This window comes from Haemaphysalis longicornis, unplaced genomic scaffold (assembly GCF_048455015.1).
Source record: "Haemaphysalis longicornis isolate Haplotype H1 unplaced genomic scaffold, Haemaphysalis longicornis Haplotype H1 scaffold_3, whole genome shotgun sequence".
Classification (NCBI taxonomy): domain Eukaryota; kingdom Metazoa; phylum Arthropoda; class Arachnida; order Ixodida; family Ixodidae; genus Haemaphysalis; species Haemaphysalis longicornis.
In genome coordinates, this window is record NW_027526335.1 from 211,422,552 (window position 1) to 211,439,804 (window position 17,253).

General features: G+C 45.0%; 1 long non-coding RNA gene across 1 annotated transcript in view; it reads left to right on the forward strand.

The window, feature by feature from the left end:
* The window catches only part of LOC144175950 (uncharacterized), a 57,273-nt gene extending 40,337 nt beyond the window's left edge, over positions 1-16,936 (forward strand). The window contains exons 4-5 of the long non-coding RNA XR_013323726.1: positions 11,158-14,881; positions 16,800-16,936. This is a non-coding gene — a long non-coding RNA (uncharacterized LOC144175950). The remainder of the gene's footprint in view (positions 1-11,157; positions 14,882-16,799) is intronic.
* Positions 16,937-17,253: the final 317 nt, after the last annotated feature.

Genomic DNA, 17,253 nt, shown 5'->3' on the forward strand with positions numbered 1-17,253 from the left:
TGTCCCCTCACCAGGTGTCCTCTAATGTTCTTCAACACATGGGATGTGTCGGCAAGAAAGCAGAGTTGCCGGTTGGCTAACTGCACATGAATGTCTGCAGGAAACTACAGATTGAGCTGCCTGTGTCGGAGTGATGCCACAGCATTTCCAAAGGGCCGTGTCGCCCGACCCCGCATCGGAAATAACGGCGTCCTGGTGGCTGTCACTCCCCTCAGCCACTTCAAAAACCAAATTTTTCGGAAACGTGCCATCAACCGAGTCCCCTGCAAGACAGTGGAACGCAAGCAGGTTTAGAGCAGCACACAAGCGCAAGAAAAGAACAACATACAAGGGAAGATATTTAAATAAAGCTTAGATAAATTTTGATCCAGTGTGCCTGTGCCACAACTGGCGAATTGATAAAATAGATACTCATGGATTAACTCAAATGACACACAATTGCTAAGCGGCAGTCAGAGGAACTCTCACTGGGTGCATCTTCAAGCTGGAGTAGGATGTGGCTGTGTGTGCTCCTCCCCCGGGGCTTAACTGTTCACCTACACAGATGTGGTTGGATGAATGGCACTCTCTTGTGGTTTTGCAGGACGTTTGAGATGACACACGAGCAAGTCAATCAAGCAAAGCACGCATGTCATTGCGCCTGGTGAATTCTAACTGCCTGAGCTTAAAAAGGCGTGTCCCTAGTTCTAAAATGTGGTTCCGACGGCGGGTGCAGTGCAGCTACACTGCTGGAAAAACGCTCGTCAAATTTGAAAGGTCAGCTGTGCCTTTGTGGTGCAGAAGCGAAGCTGAGACGGCCAAATCTAGGCTCCGGTTTCCTACCGGTTTTCGTTTCATGCCCACCAAGGTTGAACTCCAGTGGCACGGTAAATGTGTAACCCAATACACTGAAAAGTTACGGCTGAGATTACATTGAAGTAGCTAGCATCCATGTAGCATCCAAGTCAGCAAAATGTGAGATGCATACACAAAACCGACACTGGATGACAATGTTTTTACTAAGTGAGCACCCTAAACCAAGGCTGTGATGCCACACCCTTTTTAACACTAGTGCCAGATTGCAGCAAGAATTATCTGCATTTACTGAAGTAGTTTTAACTACGCAGCCCCGTTCTTAAGAGAGCTCCTAGCAAACTCACAAAAATGTGTAACCACAAGCACTTGTTATTTCACAAGTTCCAGGTGCGTTGTACAGCCTTGCCGTTTCGTGAACTGCAGTAACTGGTTAGCAAGTGGTATGCTTGATGGAACTAGTGGGTTGTGCTGCAGCCAATGTCTGTTTATTTTCTTTCCTTTCGCAGTGGCTCCAACCTGTGGTGCAAATGGGGTGTGAAAATTCGGTTACACAAGACCAGTGCATTTTGGATGTGCCAGTTTTTTTTATTTTTTACATCTTTTCTTTCAAATCTGAAAAGTTGGACAGAGTCGACAAATTTGCGGAATTCAGGTCCAGCAGCTGCCGTACCATGGTGTAAGATCCCCTTGGAGCAGACTGCTAGCACGAGTCGGCAACCCAGTGCAGGCAAAATGCGAGTAGTGGCACGTGGCTTTTTTCGGCTACTGCAAGCAAAAGTGTGGCATGAAACTTTGTGCTGGAAGCTGGATTTCATGGTTAATGGGGTGGACTGGCATGCCATAAAACTGTCTGAGGAAAAAGCAAACAATTTTTTTTTAGAAAATATTGGGAACCAAGTGCTTTAGGGGGGCAGAAAGCAACTAAGGCTGAATGCTGCTCTGCGAACACATGAAAGCACCTAAGTTGTAAACAGGTAGCTACGATTGGAGCTTGAGAGTTTGCATTACTATGGCTTGGATGAATTTTGGTGTGTCTCTGACAGTTTCTCGTCGGGTGGCCAGGGATGCTAGTGGACCGTGAGCAATGCAAGTCAATCAAGGACAAAGATTGACGTCGGACCAGTTATGTCCTAGACACAAATAATCCTCTCCCCCTGCCCCTCCTGCCCATCAGCCTTCTGCAGGAGAGGTTGGGTTAGTGACTGCTCCACTTTCTTGGCGGCTACATCCAGCACTGTCGACATCAGACGTGGCACCAACTCGGTCATCGTTCCCTTAGCGAAAAGATGCCGTATTTTTAATGTATTTTGAATGCGTTTAATACATATATTAACTTTGTATTTATTCTGCATTATTTTGTCCACATTTCATATGCATTTTGAATACATTTAAAATGTATTTAAAATGTACCTCCCCAAATACATAAGGAGTGCATTGAAAATATATATTTACTGCATTTTAAATGCATTAAAAATGCTCAGGAAATGCAATTTTAAATATGTGCAAAATGCATTAGTAATGCATTTTAAATGCACAGAAAATACTGCTTCAAATATACTCAAATTGTGTTTCTAGTGTATACTAAATAAAACCCTAAATACATTGAGAGATGCCATTGCAATGTGTCTTAGGGGGAACTGTTAACGTTCAACTAGAAATTTTCATTTTGTGGTTTCAAAAAGTTTATAGGCTATAGCCTAAAGATACGCTCCATTATGAAAATGTAAACCGGCCATGCTCTGAATGTGGGCCAGCAAATGATTGAAAAGAACAGTAGGTATGCGCACAGTTGTTTATTGTACACCTCAGCCGAGTGGCCAATTTCGTCATTACTAAGCAGCAGGAATGAATGCCTTTCAGCCACCTCTGTAGCCAGCGCAGAGCAGCGTTGTGCATCAGAGTCCTCGTATTTCGGATTCTCCCACGCGGGAAATTTCGACAGCACCTGCAGTGAAAAGAAAAGAAAACGGGAAAATATTAGGGAAAAACTTCTGTTTTAGATGCAAATACATGATAAATTAGTCGGGCCTTTTCTTTAGCCGTGCGAATGTTTCTCGTGAGCAAGAATTTCTTAGTTTCCCTTCAAAATAAAAAAAAAAACGTCATGAAAACAATGCCCCTTTGAAAGACGTAAGACAATGTATGTTATGTTAAGCATAGTTTATATTGTCATGCGGCATTGGATCTTCAATACCATCATAAAGAAAGGCTGGTGGGTGGGGCGGAGGTTTATGTTCGGACATGGTGTAGGGTACGAAAATTAGCAAAAAAAGACACAGCTAAGATAACAAGGTTACCAAACATGTAACAGAGTTCTTAGCGTTACGCTACTTCTCTTTCTTAGGCGCTTGAGTTAACTTGAAATGCTGGCCATTCTAGTTTTTCAACTAACTTGGACAAAACTGGTCATACTCCACAGGACGCTAATAAAATAAGATAAATAGTAATCTTATTAACTATAATTATTTTTATGTGTTCCGTTTTTCGGCGTCACCTTCTTCGGAGATTACGTTCTAAAAAAATATGGCGCTTCCGCTTCCCACATTCTTGATCCATGCCATTGTGGATGGCGACGCGGACGTACGAGGGCAGATAGGGCACGGCGTGCAGCGGCCGAAGTCCACTGTTTAGCATGTGGCGGACAAGGAAGAACGCGAACACAACATTCCTCACGACCACAGGTGGTGAGAAAGAGAGAGATAGTGAAGTGGAGATGAGTAACGAGCCGCGCCGCCGCCTTGTGTCTCCTTCCACCACTGTCACGTGGCCCCGCTCGCCCCACATCACCAAGCTGGGCCATCGCTTGGCATGCAGCTGGGAGAACGAGGAGGTTGCCGCGGCCGCTCGCCGGCGACTCCACGGAAAGCCTCACCTCCGAGATAGCTGTGACGCAGCGCGGCTGCTGTTGGGAGGCGGGAGCTTTGAATTGCCATGCCGCGCGGCTGCCAATGCGGCAAAAACTGATATTGTCGGCGTATAATATGCATTTTTTTCTTGAAGAGACCAATTCAGTTTGTTATATCCATTGGGAGGTCCGTTTTTCTTCGATAAAATGAGGTTTAAATTGCATGTATATCTATGGGGGTTTCCAGGGAAATCTCATTTACTTTGTTATATCCATTATTTTGTTATATCCTATTACGTTATAACGAGGTTCGAGTGCACTCATGCGGCGTCAGAAACTCCCGGAAATCATTGTCTTGGTTGTCGTCAAGACCGTCCCTCTTGCAAAATCTGTAACAGGGAAAGGAATATCTAGTTTTAACTAACCTACAGCAGAAACGTTAGAAACACTTACACTTGCAAGGTCCAACAACTTTTGTCCTTTTTTTTTGTTGGTCAGTGGGCAATATCTGGTTCAGGTTCATCTGCAGACTTGCCTGAAGACTACATCACTTGCAAGTGCTGGGCATGCAGCTTCTACTGCATGTTCATTACAGATGTCAAGCAGTACCTTGAATGCTTTGGTCACGTGGAATTGACACAACTGCACTGCGGGTTTGGAGGGGAAAGTTTCCCGCACTGCAGGTATCTCCATAAGTCCTTGTTGAGCACAGCAGCACTTGTACTTGAGGGAGCTGCGTTTTCGTGTACAAAGATGTCGAGGAGTTGTGTGACAACATGTTGCTGCTCACTGGCCACAAAAGCATAGGCGACCACATGACTGCGGCCAGCGCCATCCTGCTGCCCATTCTTCGTCATCTTCTGATTCCGAGACCCGCATCACTTTCTTCTAGCATGGCAGCGATCTCTTCGTCGATCAGGAACTTAGCTGCTCAGCGCATATACCCAGAAAGCAATACCCAATTTTAGAACTTATGTCCACCAGCGTGGTTCATCGTACAGACGCTTGTTGCAAATCAACAGTTGGGAACACCATAATAATAATGCTTTATTACGCGTCCGTGGACCGTGTATTCAATATGTGAGCAGAAAATATTATGTAATGTTTACAAAATACAGAATAACAGCCAGAAACTTACCTCTCCGTCGCTGAATTCCGCTTGAGCTGGGCGCCTCCATTTTATCCATTTGTCACAGCGCTTCTAGCCGACTCCTATACCGCCAGGCTCGGTGGGCAACATTTGGGCAAGCACTCAGCATTTGAACAGCCAGCCCGACCTTCATTTTTTGTTTTTCCCATTCGAAGTGGACCTTAGTAAGTTTTTAACCAAGGTGCACCACTCCTTGCCGTTGTAAAAGTTATTGCTCTTGAATGTGTTGCCATTTAATGTGCGATCCATCACTACCGATTAGATGAACGGCTGATCCCAAACAGTTCCTGACTAATTTCACCATGTGGCAGCCATCCAGCATTAAATCGGACTATCTTTGGAGGGTCAGAAAGGTGGTCGAAGGTAGTTCTCACTGTGCTTGAGCAAAAGTTCAACCCGGCACCAAGGCATCTTGCCAGAGCGAAGTTTGAGGCAACTCCATCAAAAGCAAGGGACACATCTACTCCCACAGCTGCCACTCTTTAAAGGCACTCTAGTAAGCTTTGCCCTCACTGATACCCAAAACAAATTAGTAAAGAAGTACTCCAGGGGCACCTTCAACCTCATGTTGAGGGCCACTAACAAGAATGCACATGCATTTGTAGCAACGTGAAGGCTGTCCTCGGACACCTCCCTTTCAAAGTCAACATAGCCTGTTGCCGACAGTGGAACATTTCTTTATGGACATTTCGTCTGCCGTAAAGGCTGCCGCCAGTGGCTGTAGGTGCCCCTGAGCCATATTTTTCAAAAATGTTAACGCTTCAGATGTGAACCCCGGTTCGCCATTTACTGGCTTATACCACTCTCACAGTGTTAATTGTGAGAGCAGCCCACACAAAAATTCCGTCAGCCTAATGGTCTACAGGAACCTGTAATTTCAGACCTTGCCGGTCTGATGGCCTGCTGGTCTGCTGGACTGCAGGCTTGTTGGGATACAAGCCTCCTGGGCTACAATCCTGCTGTGCTCATAGCCCAGCAGGCTCCTGTAGCCTTGTGGGCAGATTCCTGCAGACCAGTGGGCTCCTGCTCACCTTCCACGAAATTATTGGGCCGATATATGCTCTCCAAATACCTCAATCACAGCGGAGAAAAAAGTTTTGAGCAATGAATTCTCTTTATTGCCCATCAGCATCATTTCCTCTGCATGTCTCCCAGCTTCTGGGACAGGTGTTTCCGCACTGCCTTCAGCCGTTTGGCCTTCTAATCTTCGAGAATACCTTCCCCCATGTACATGTGGAACAGTGCTCCATAAATCCCCCATGTACATGTGGAACAGTGCTCCATAAAAAAAATTTCATACACATAATCATCACGTATAGACTACATTTCCTTTGTTGTATGCCCATTTTTCCACATCAGAAGCCCAGCCATAGCATATTAGGCTCGCCTCTACTCTTGACTGTGTCAATGACCCTTACCCTAATGCCATGACAACACCAAAAAAAGGGAACCTTGTTTTTCTTTAAATAGAGCTAAAAGAAGCAATACAAAGTACAGGTGCAATGAATAATAAATGCAATGTAAAAGAGCACCCTTTATAAAAATATAATAAAAACTGAACTTTTTCTTTTAACCAAAAAATTCTCACAATTATGATGCTTCCCAATGCAAAATTTTAGCACTGTGAACTGGTCTTGGTAATGGCGCATAGCTGCTGTGTCTCACAAAGTGTTTGTGACATCAGCAAATCCACGATGGTGTGCACTACTTTGTCATTATCTTGCAATGCGTGGCCACCGCCAAGCATGTTGTACTACAAAGTGAAACGTTACAATGGAATTAAAACAAAGAAAACCGTCTGCCTGTCACGAGCTGCCATATTTTATAATGCTGGCTACCTGAGGTTTGCCTGTAAAAAAGCACGTGCTCTGCAGAATTTCTTGCTCAGATTTTGTATGTTTGCACGTCTCTCTCTCTGTTTGTTTCATAAAAACGCTTTAACGATCCCCATCAATCTCTTTTCATCATAAATTCACAATCTGTGATCTCACATGTTGAGTACAGGAAATTGTTTGGGCGTCCCTTCCTGTCTCATGCTCCTAGCAATTGCTGTATTAATTAAAAACTTCTTAGCTGCTGCTATTTTCAAGACGAACTAATGTACCAAAAAGGCAACTTCAGTGTCCCTCTAGCCATTATATAATGGTACAGGTTTGATGAAAGTAGAAAACTGCGCGTAAAAGACAGGACTGTGACAAGTAGACAGGACAAGCGCAGACTCACAACTAACTTTATTGAAACAACAAAGAAGAATATATGTCATTTCTGGCACATGCGCACACAGAAGCCAGTCCGTTTATCTTTTCCTGTCAGTGCACCATCCTCTTTAAAAATTCAAATTCATTGCCGTGCAAAGCAACGGATGGCACGCTAACACAATTTTTGTCATTCCTGCGTATAAAAAATGCCTCCATCAACTCTCGGGCGATTCGATCACGGCCTTTGCCCAGCACTGTAGTTTCATTTATCAACCGCCGACATGGTTTATCTTCACAGGCAAGACAATGGTGCGGAAGGTGGGACCCTGTTTTGTTTTTTATTGAAAGCTAGTGTTCCCTCAGGCGGTCATTGATGCAGCGCCCCGTCTGCCCAATATATACCTTCCCGCAAGTGAGCGGTATAGAATACACAACCCCCTTTGCGCAACGCACAAACGGTGTAGCATGCTTCGTTTGGCATGCTGCGGCCTTGTCGGATCCTTTTAGAATCTTGGGGCATAAGCCAGCCAACTTACGAGGGGCAGAAAAGACTACCGGCACTCCGTGCCTGTTGGCCACATTTTTCAGGTTGTGCGCTACTTTGTGGACATATGGCAAAACTACAGGTTTTTCGCTTAGGAGCGTCAGCCTCACAAGTCCGGTTACACTTGATCTTTTTCAGCAGTGACTCAGCCACCGCTATCAACACCATCAGAGGGAAACCAGCAGTTAGCAACCTGGACACCTGGGCAACAAAACTTTCACGCACCCTGTGGTGGCAAGAATTAACAAGCGCTCCTTGGAGACATGCCATAGCAACCGCCCTTTTCACAGTCTTTGAGTGCGCAGACTCATAAGGCAACAACCCTTTACGTACTCTTGGCTTGTAAATCCAGCATACATGATCCGGTAAAAACGTGAGGTTCAGGTCTAAAAACTGGAGACAGTTATCGCTCGGCATTTCATTGGTAAAAGAGAGGCCTTTCCCCACTCGTTGAAACACTTCTAAAATCTCGTTAGCAGTGACAATGTATTTAGAAACAGGTAAGGTTAACAATGATGCTTTTAAAATAATCAAGAAGTCGTCTACGTATCTAAAAACCTTCAGTACCTTTCCTTCAAGGTCGTGCTCCAGAGATTGATCAATGCGGGCCAAAAACATATCACAAAGAACTGGGGCCACGCACGATCCAATACACACGCCCCTACGTTGAACGTACAAATTGTCCCGGAATGAAACAAACGTGGACTGAAGATAGAATTCTAGAAGGGTCATGAAATTATCTAGTGTCATGCCGCACGAGTTCTGGAATGAAATTACATCGCCATCTTCAATACACTCTCTGACAGCAAAAAACATGTCTTGGTGCGGAATAGAATAGAATAAATCTGTGACATCAACGGAAAAGGCGAAACCAACTGGTGGGCATTCTTTTAGATATGACACGACCTCAAACGAATTCTTGGTAGCAAAAGGATCATGTAGTTTGACGGCAGTAAGGTGCTTTTGCAAAAACCGACTGATTTGGTGCTGCCACGTGCCCCTCTCGGTGACAATGCATCTAAACGGGAGTTGTCTTTTACGCGCAGTTTTTTACTTTGATGATGCAGCACCAACTAGCTCAACAACATGCTGTACAGGTTTGAATTCTCTGTGCTTTTGTTGATCTCATTTCATTGATGCATGGGAACTTTAGGGCAGCAATCTGCGAGAATAAGGTATATACTCTGCACACACACATAATTCCACTGAAATACACACTCCCTTTGCTATGCAGAGCAGAAATTGGGCTTAACATTACACATACAGCTGGCAGTGACAATTTTTGCCTAAATTGTCTTTGTGCCATAGTGTTCCAAGGCTGCACACCTCTTATTAGAGTACTAAGTACTTTATTGGCAGGTGTGCAGCCTCAGAACACTATGGCACAAAGAAATGACAAAAGAAAATGTCAGCAATATAAACAGAATTCTATTTATATTCCGACATTTTTTTAACTTGCATGCACTGCATGCCATTTTTAGTAACCTTAAGGATATAGAATCATTATCTCATATAAGCAAATGAGTTTAGAAAAAACTTAAAACCACAAAGAAGCAGTCAGCATGCACCTCTGAAGCTTTGAGTGGTAGTACACAGCACTTGAAGGAGCAAAACCTTGAAGCACCTTGCAGAGACGACACCTTCTCGGGTGTCAGCTTAGGTTTTGGGACCGTACATCCCAAAGACCGACACTTTTTAGAAAGTGTGCCCGTGACACTGCGGTTCTTGAGTTGAGCAGGGGTTCAGTAGGATGACGCTGCAAAGCGGCAAAACATGGAGTCGGTCGGGGCCCGCAGGAGGCTGCCCCAGGTCTCCCGCTCCAGCCACACACCGCTTCCAGCGTAGACCTTAAAAATGTAAAGTTTGACATAAACATTCATATATTAAACTCCATATCTGATATAAAATATGAATGTTCCTATTAATGACAAAGCATTGACTTATTCAATCTAAACAACCTGCCAAGAATGTGCATGCCTCGGCACAAAGTACTTGCAAGCCCCCCTGTTAATAGCAAATGGTCCAGAACCAGCGTCTTAAACTCCAACTCTAACAAAGCGTTACCCACGTTTTTTTTCCACTAAAGAATGGAGTGTAATCCCTAAGCAACCCGCTTAAAGCTTTCACAAATTTGATATAGCTTTTTAAGCCACGAGCAAATCCACTTGACAACCCTCTACATGGCTAGGTAACGCAGCCTACAGCACCCACAATTTCGCTTTCTGTTTCCCAACGGGGCAGAAAAAAGTATGAGTTAACCGCTCTTACAGCATCCCCAAGAAGTGCACTGGATGAAAAACACTGCAGAGCTGGTCCTGCACAGTGGCACAGCTGTGCTGCATTATTGTGAACTGGTTCAGGGAGAATAGACCAAGCTGAACAGACCTCACCACTGCTTGTTTTTGGTGAAAATAAGAACACAGAGCACATACAAAATCAGTCGGGTAGCTCACTAGCACCTTAATAAAATGCATGCCATATTCTTGGGATACGTAGTGTTTAAATGCAGATCACAGTGCTAACTGCAGTCTTCTCGGTGACAACGCACACCTGCCGTGCGTGTATCAGGAAGTGATCACATCAAGAGCAAACATGCGGTGGCACGCGCTATACTCTAAGGTTTTCTTGTAGCCCACCGCCGGTGTGAAGAGTGTCTGGCACTTTCTCGGCACGTTGCCCTCTCCCTCACACTCTCCTGCTCTTCCTCTCTTCAGTGACCTGTTTGTTCGTTCGGTTACAACAAAGCTGACAGGGCCGTGAAACCACGAGCGGGCGCTTACGAGGCTTTAAAAAAACTTCTCTCCCGAGGCTCTTTTCATATTTTGGCATGCCAAAAAAAGATTAGTAGGCACATAAACCTATGAAACAGGAATCTCCAAAGGCTATTATGTGAAAAGTAAGAATTATGCATCCCACATATGTGCCAAACAAACACAAGCTCATCTGCATGTGCTACCTAGTGGTCACAGGATTCCGAACGTTATGCTGTTGTCGAGCGACAAATGTCAACAAACTTATACCTGCTATAGAAACCAAGTCACCATGTGTTACCTAGCAGAACGAACATGCCCATTAAGCAAATAAGCCGGAGCTTAAACCCTCAAATTTTGCTAGCTGCAAAAGAATAAATTGGGGAGAAAAAAGTTGCGAATTTAGAAAAGTACTGACAAATAAAATTGTTTTCAAAACTCCGAAATACCTTTCCATCATCTCTCGAGCTGCCAATGACGACGTCAGGCTGTTGAACCTGGGAGGCCGGAGCTTCCAGTCCCATGTCTTCAGCAGCCCACTCCTCATCCATGCTCTCCCCTGGAAGGCAATGTTGAAATATCCATGCAAGAGCATTAGTTCACTTGGCATGTCGAAAATGCCACACTTTTGTCACACAAATGGCACACAAAATGGCCAACAAATAATATAAACTTCATAATTGACTTAGACAATCACAGCTCGACAAACCTAGCTGACAAAAAGGGGACCTAATAAATGTAATTGTGACCTTCAAACCAAGTTGGAGATGTGTGCCAAGACCTACCTGCATGAGTAATTTGAGCATTCTGACTTCAGAACTAGCAATTAGGCAAGCAGCAAAGTATGCTCCAACAAAATTTTTTTTTCTTGGCAGTGGCAACGTGGGAAAGTGCAGCCAGAGTAACCAGGACGAAAACAGCCCACAATGTAAGAAAATCATTCGCAGTAATGAGGAGAGGACACATTCGGCAATGGGCCGCCCACAGGTGCTCAGGTGTCCTCGTAATTTCCTCTAAACATGAGAAGTCTCACTAAGATGGAACATCCATTGGTGGCTGCAGCCTATGCACAGTTCAACACCTGACACTGTTAGGGTCCTTGCTTTTACTTTTTTACACATCCAATACACTGCAGACTGCAAATTTACTCTACAGTGAACAGGATGAGTCGAAAAGTTGTTAAACTTTGTTAATTAATCAGACACTCTATTAATTAATCAAACACTCCTGCAAATTTACTCGACAGCAATGTCTGATTAATGGGCAAGTACTAATGCCTAAGTATTGTGCTTCTGGGAAATAATGTTAAGACTTGCCTTTTTCTTTTTGTACTGTTGAATCTTTAGCAGCGTTTACGCGCACATCAAGGGAAGTTGCGTAAATCACCTGGCTTTCTAAAAAGTACAAAAGCTTTTTCAGGACACAACCAATTCACTATGAGCAGCAAACCGCAAACCATAATGAAGTAAATTCAAATTTGCTGGAAAATGCTCGGCAAGAGCTTAAATAATGAGAACCTTATGCACCTAACCATTTTTTTTCCTGTATTGATTTCGCCACCAAAAATAATGTAGCAAGAAAACAAGACCCATACACTTTTGTGAATCTGAAGAACCCTGTTAACCAAAGCACCATCTTAAAAAAAAAGGGAAACGGCCAAAAGGGCTTGCTCATTAGTAAAAGTGGAAAAGATTGAAGAAAATTTCATGACATGCCGAGATGAATCCTTTAGGACAAGCACACTGCAACACTGGCATTGATTTCTAAGCGACCTTGACTTTGACTACGTGCTTATTTTTTTTGTTTCTCTAGCCTTTAGATTTACTTGAATTGGAAACTTTTCAAGTATTCGAACTAGTAGCATTCCTTGAAGTACCTAGTATGTTACACAGAATGCCACAACTGTAAATTCTGTAAAACAAACCACAAATTTTTAAAACATGCAAATGCATAGGGCACTTAGCAGTTGCAAACGCCTTGCAGAGCACACTTCGCTGGAGGTCCTTGTTGGGCTGGTGCAGTTCTTTAACCTCTGCCCGAAGGGCAACATAGTCCTCCTCCTTGCAGCAACAGCTGCTTGTGGGCAGCACATTTTGGACAGACTGCCCTTGCAAATGTCCTTTGATGGCTTCCAGTTCATCTTGTGCAGCCTTCAACTTTCTCTTTACGGCCTCATGTATGTGCTTTGAAATGAGGTCTTCTTCAAGGACCTCTTGCAAGAGTTCCTCTTGTGCTCTGCGCACGTCTAATCTCAACTTTTTTGTTGATGTCCCCTGCATTTTGGAACCAAATTATTCTGTTAAAATGTAATTTCCTGCTCACTTTATGTAGACGACGTACAATTATCCGTTAAGTCTTGTACCCTGTCTGCGAGCGCCAAGTCCAGCTTGGTGTTCACAAGCTAGCTGGTTGGGCAGATAGCCACGGTTTTAAATTTAATCCAGGGAAGTGCACTTGTGTCTTGTTTTCCAAGAGGTGTGGCATCCGGCCGGATCCAGCCATTCATCTCAATGGTGTCTCGATTCCTGTCAAAAAGGAACACAAGTTTTTAGCTATAATTACCGACGACACTTTGGATAGGAGTCTGAGGTGTGACGCTTGTGTTGAAGATGACGCTGCCGCCATGGCGGGAATGTACCCACAGAGTGCTCGTGGTGCTAGTGCGGCCTGCGGGGATTGCCCTTAGTGTGGTGGCATCGAGAAGAAAAAGTGGCAAGCCACACGAGAGGTTGACATGGACCAATAAGAGGCAGCCACAACTGAAGAGCTATGAAGTCCAGGGGAGAACAGAGGAGAATGCCTGGAGGAGTGGACAGAGCAGGTTCGAGAAGCGCAACGTCCAGGGCTTCGTCGGGTTTTCGAAACCCGAGCTTGAGAGGGATCTACCTGGCACCTTGGCATCGTGGGGCTGAAGCACGACTCCTGACTTGTGGAGGTGCACAACATTGGCATGGTCCACCCCTGGGATGACCCGCTGCCTGCTTCCCGTCAGCTACCGGAAGTGCACGTTTGCACCTGGCCCGCTGCTACAGGGCACCATATCGTGAGTGGCTGCCAAGCAGACCGTTGTATACGAGGACAACGGTGCAGCCTCCTCGTTGACGTTCCGGTGCGTGCTCTGCCGCCATCGCAGCCCCACAGCGCCACACCTTGTATCGTCACCTCCCTAGCGAAAATTACCAAAAGACAAAACCAATAGCCTATTGGGTTATTTACACCAATAGCTATTGGTATTCAGCCTATGTGTGCATTGGTTTATTGGTCTAAGCCTATTGGTGCATTGGCCTAGGCCTATTGGTGTATTGGTTCAGCCCTACAGGTCTACTGGTTTAGACCGGCAGCCATTTTGGTTTTCAATGCCATATAGAACATTCCCGCTTTGTAACAATGTTGCTAGTAGGTCTAAGATGCGGTAGCCTCTACAAGCAACAGCAGATGGAGTACTACCCAGGCAGCACAGAAAGTGTGCCCCAAGACCGGCCCGTCTATGGCCGCTTTCTGGCATGTCCAGCCAGCATCCAGGTTCTGGCAGCCACTGATCATGCGTTGAACGGCCAACATTCGGCAACCAGCGCTTAGGTATTTTTCCATCCGCCCGTGTCCGGACGCACAACGGCACCTAACCGGCTGCCAGATATTCAGTTCTCTAAGGGCTGCCGATGTTGAGAAAGAGAACGGCCGAAGTACGGCCTTAGGGCGTCCGTTTTTTCTTCGGGAAGCGGTAATCGGCCGAAGCACGGCAAGCGACCGGCCGCAGACTGCGTATTCTTGCGGCAGTTGGTGTTCGAAAGGAGACCGGCCGGAGCGCGGCTGCCGTGCATTCGTTGTTTCAACGGTGAACCGTGCGTCCGGTGGTAGAATATTCGTTTTCTTCGGGCAACCAGTATTATGAAGGATACCGGCCGACGTACGGCCCCAGAATATACGTTTTTCATTCGGTTAGCTGTCCTCGGCCGAATTACGGCAAGCGAATGGCCACACAATATTTGGCAACCGGTGTTCAAGAGGAGACCGGCCTACGTAAGGTAGCTGGTTATACGTCATTTTTTCGCCAAACGGCATACAGCCGAACAACGGCACGCGCCTGGGCGCCGAGAATTCATGCACAGACGTGTTTGGAAGGAGACCGACCGGTTCTTTCCTGGGGGAGAAAAAGCCGTTAGGGTCCCGAAGACGGGGATGTGTTTTTCATCCGCTCCGTGTTTCTACGTTTTAAATGAACGAACATCGTTTGTCAAACAGTAATGAGTGTTCTCGGTGAACGGGCAAGGTGCAAGGACTCACTGGACATTAGCAGGGAACCTTTTAGGCCATCGAAATGTCATCTATTGCCACAAGAAGATTGTGCCACACCAACGGGCTAAGCCTCGCCAGTCATCGCCGCTACCACTCCTCTGCCGCCGGCTTCGTCGACGCATCAGCTCGAGGCTATTCGCCCCCTCAAGAAATAAAGAGCATTGGAAACATCGGCCCGGCAGAGATGTCCGATCCGAGATGGAGATGGTTCACCAAAATAACTGGCCTGCAAGGGCGTCGAGCAAGTGGCCACCACGCAGGAGCTAAACCGCCACCATGTCAAGGACTCCCCACCAAAGAAAGGCAAGTGCGAGCAAAAGCGCATGTTATTCTGTTTACAATTAAACTGCGACGAGCAATGTTGCACTATGTTGTTGATGATAAACGTAGAAGAGACTCGCTCGTGCATTTGTAGGATCAACTTCATGCCCTGCACTGTGTTACTTCATGGGATTTTACGACTGCCTATTTAGAAAAAAAACTTTTAAATTTGTGATAACAACAGAGCCTTGTCACTGACGAAGCCTAGCTGTTAATTTAGTTCCGATGTTTGAAGGTGAGTTTAGCTACTCTTGGGATATGACTCATTTGGTTAAACATATTCGCCAGCATCCTAGCAAACACGGATTTTGTCAGGATTTTCACACACGATTTGGCTCTTGCAATAGATAAGCTTAAAGTGGTTGACTGTATATTGGACTGCAAAAAAGCAAATGATGGTGTTTCATATCACCTTCTGCGTAGTACATTTCATCCTATGACCTGAATGAATCGGTTTTTGCATTGTTATTACTATTGGCCCTATAGCTTTGTTCAACAGTACTGTGTAATATACCGGACTCTAGCGAATGAACGTGATTCCGTATACCTGCAGCTTTATTTGAATTTAATAACATCCTGGTGTGCTCATTGAGAAAAGTTTCTGGATGTTAAACACTGTGTTAACGGCGCCTTTACAAGAAAACCTTCATTCCAATTGAATACGTATACCGTAAATTATGCTGCTGTGACAACGGCCGAGGAATATGAATACCTAGGAGTTTATTTAGGGAGTGGTTAGAGGTTAAATAGGCAGGTTCACACCATAAAAGTTACGGCTGCATATGTTTTTGGCTTTCTGAGACGAAATTTCAGTGAACCTCCATCTAACTGAAGAGAACAACCGTATTTCACTCATGTGCGCTCAATCTTGGAGTACGCATGTGTGTTCGTGGATCCCTACACCAAAGAACTGGTTGATACGCTCGAAAACATACAGAATATGTCAGTGCGATTCGTATCAGGTAATTGGCACGCTCAACTTAGAATGAGAGAAAGTAAAAGTAAACTGAAATGGCAGGTCGTGAAAGATCACAGACGAAACCACAGGTTGAACTTTTTTCGTAACATCTATCATTCAAAAACTGGAGTAGAAGGGGAGAAGTATGTCCATGCGCTATTCTACATATCGCAAAGTGGGACCGCTAGCTTAAAGCAAATTATTAACTTTCCTTTAAAGGTGACGCCTTGTGCGATTCATTTTATTTTACATCAATACTGCAGTGTAATTATCTTCCACGTATGATTGCATTAACTGTTTAAATTGACCATTTTCAGCGCGCTTTCTAGAGTTATTTTGTTATTTTGTCTCATATTTATTGCTTAGTGTTATGTACCTCCCTTCTGCAATGCATGCAAAGGCAAGCAGGCATTAAATAAATAAATAAACAAACTTCCAGAGGCGCAAGTTTGCCTCCGACGGGTTGAGAACCCTACGCATTCAACCTTGACCAATAAAATACTTATTGCCCTATTCGTTGCAGTATGCAAGGTTTCCTGTATGCATGCTACCATTGCTATGTTATTGCTTTGAAACAAATGTAACTTTAATTGTACGCCTTTCCTTGCGTGAACACAGAGGGATACAACTGCAGCCACCAGAAGCAGAGTGTCATTCGCAACGCGTCTAGAATTTTTTGAACGTAGTATGACATTAGAAGAAAATTATGTTCTTTTGCACTAAGTGGTGTGGACGTAACTCATGAAAACAACATTAAAATAGATTGAAAATGAAAGTACCTGTTATAAGAATAGTTTATGTAGTCATAGCATAAAAGTGTTCCGGCATATTGCCCTAAAAGAAATTGGCTAAAATCGGTGCAATTTATCTCTCTGAAATTCAACCCACTAAAGTATGCGCCCTCCGCCACCTCCCCCCCTCCTCTTTCCCCGTTTATTACAGGCAAGCCGCCCCACAGAGGATATCAGGACCTGGACAATACATCTATTCAAACTCTACACTCTACAAAGAACTGAATATTTTTTGTGTTCGGCAGTAAAAGAGGCACAGCAATTAAAGGAACGACAATTTGTGAGCACTGTTTAATAAATGAATTTTGCTGTCAACTGAGGCTGGTAATTAAGCAAGGCTGCGCTGAAAGCTTGACGGTTGGTGGTTGAGCGCGAGCTCACTTTGATGTGGCTGCATTGGACCGAAAATGCTGGGTTTGTGCTGCACTGCGTGAATGAGTCATCTGCTCGCGCGACATGCAGTGACCGGCCTCAGTACAGTTAACGTACTGTGGCTGAACTCCAATGCCCGTAGCACGGCCGTAGTTCCAGCAGCTATAGTCCGGCTGGAGTCCGACGACCGCATCTCGGCTGTCCTCCGGCGGCCGTACTTCGGCAGTACACGG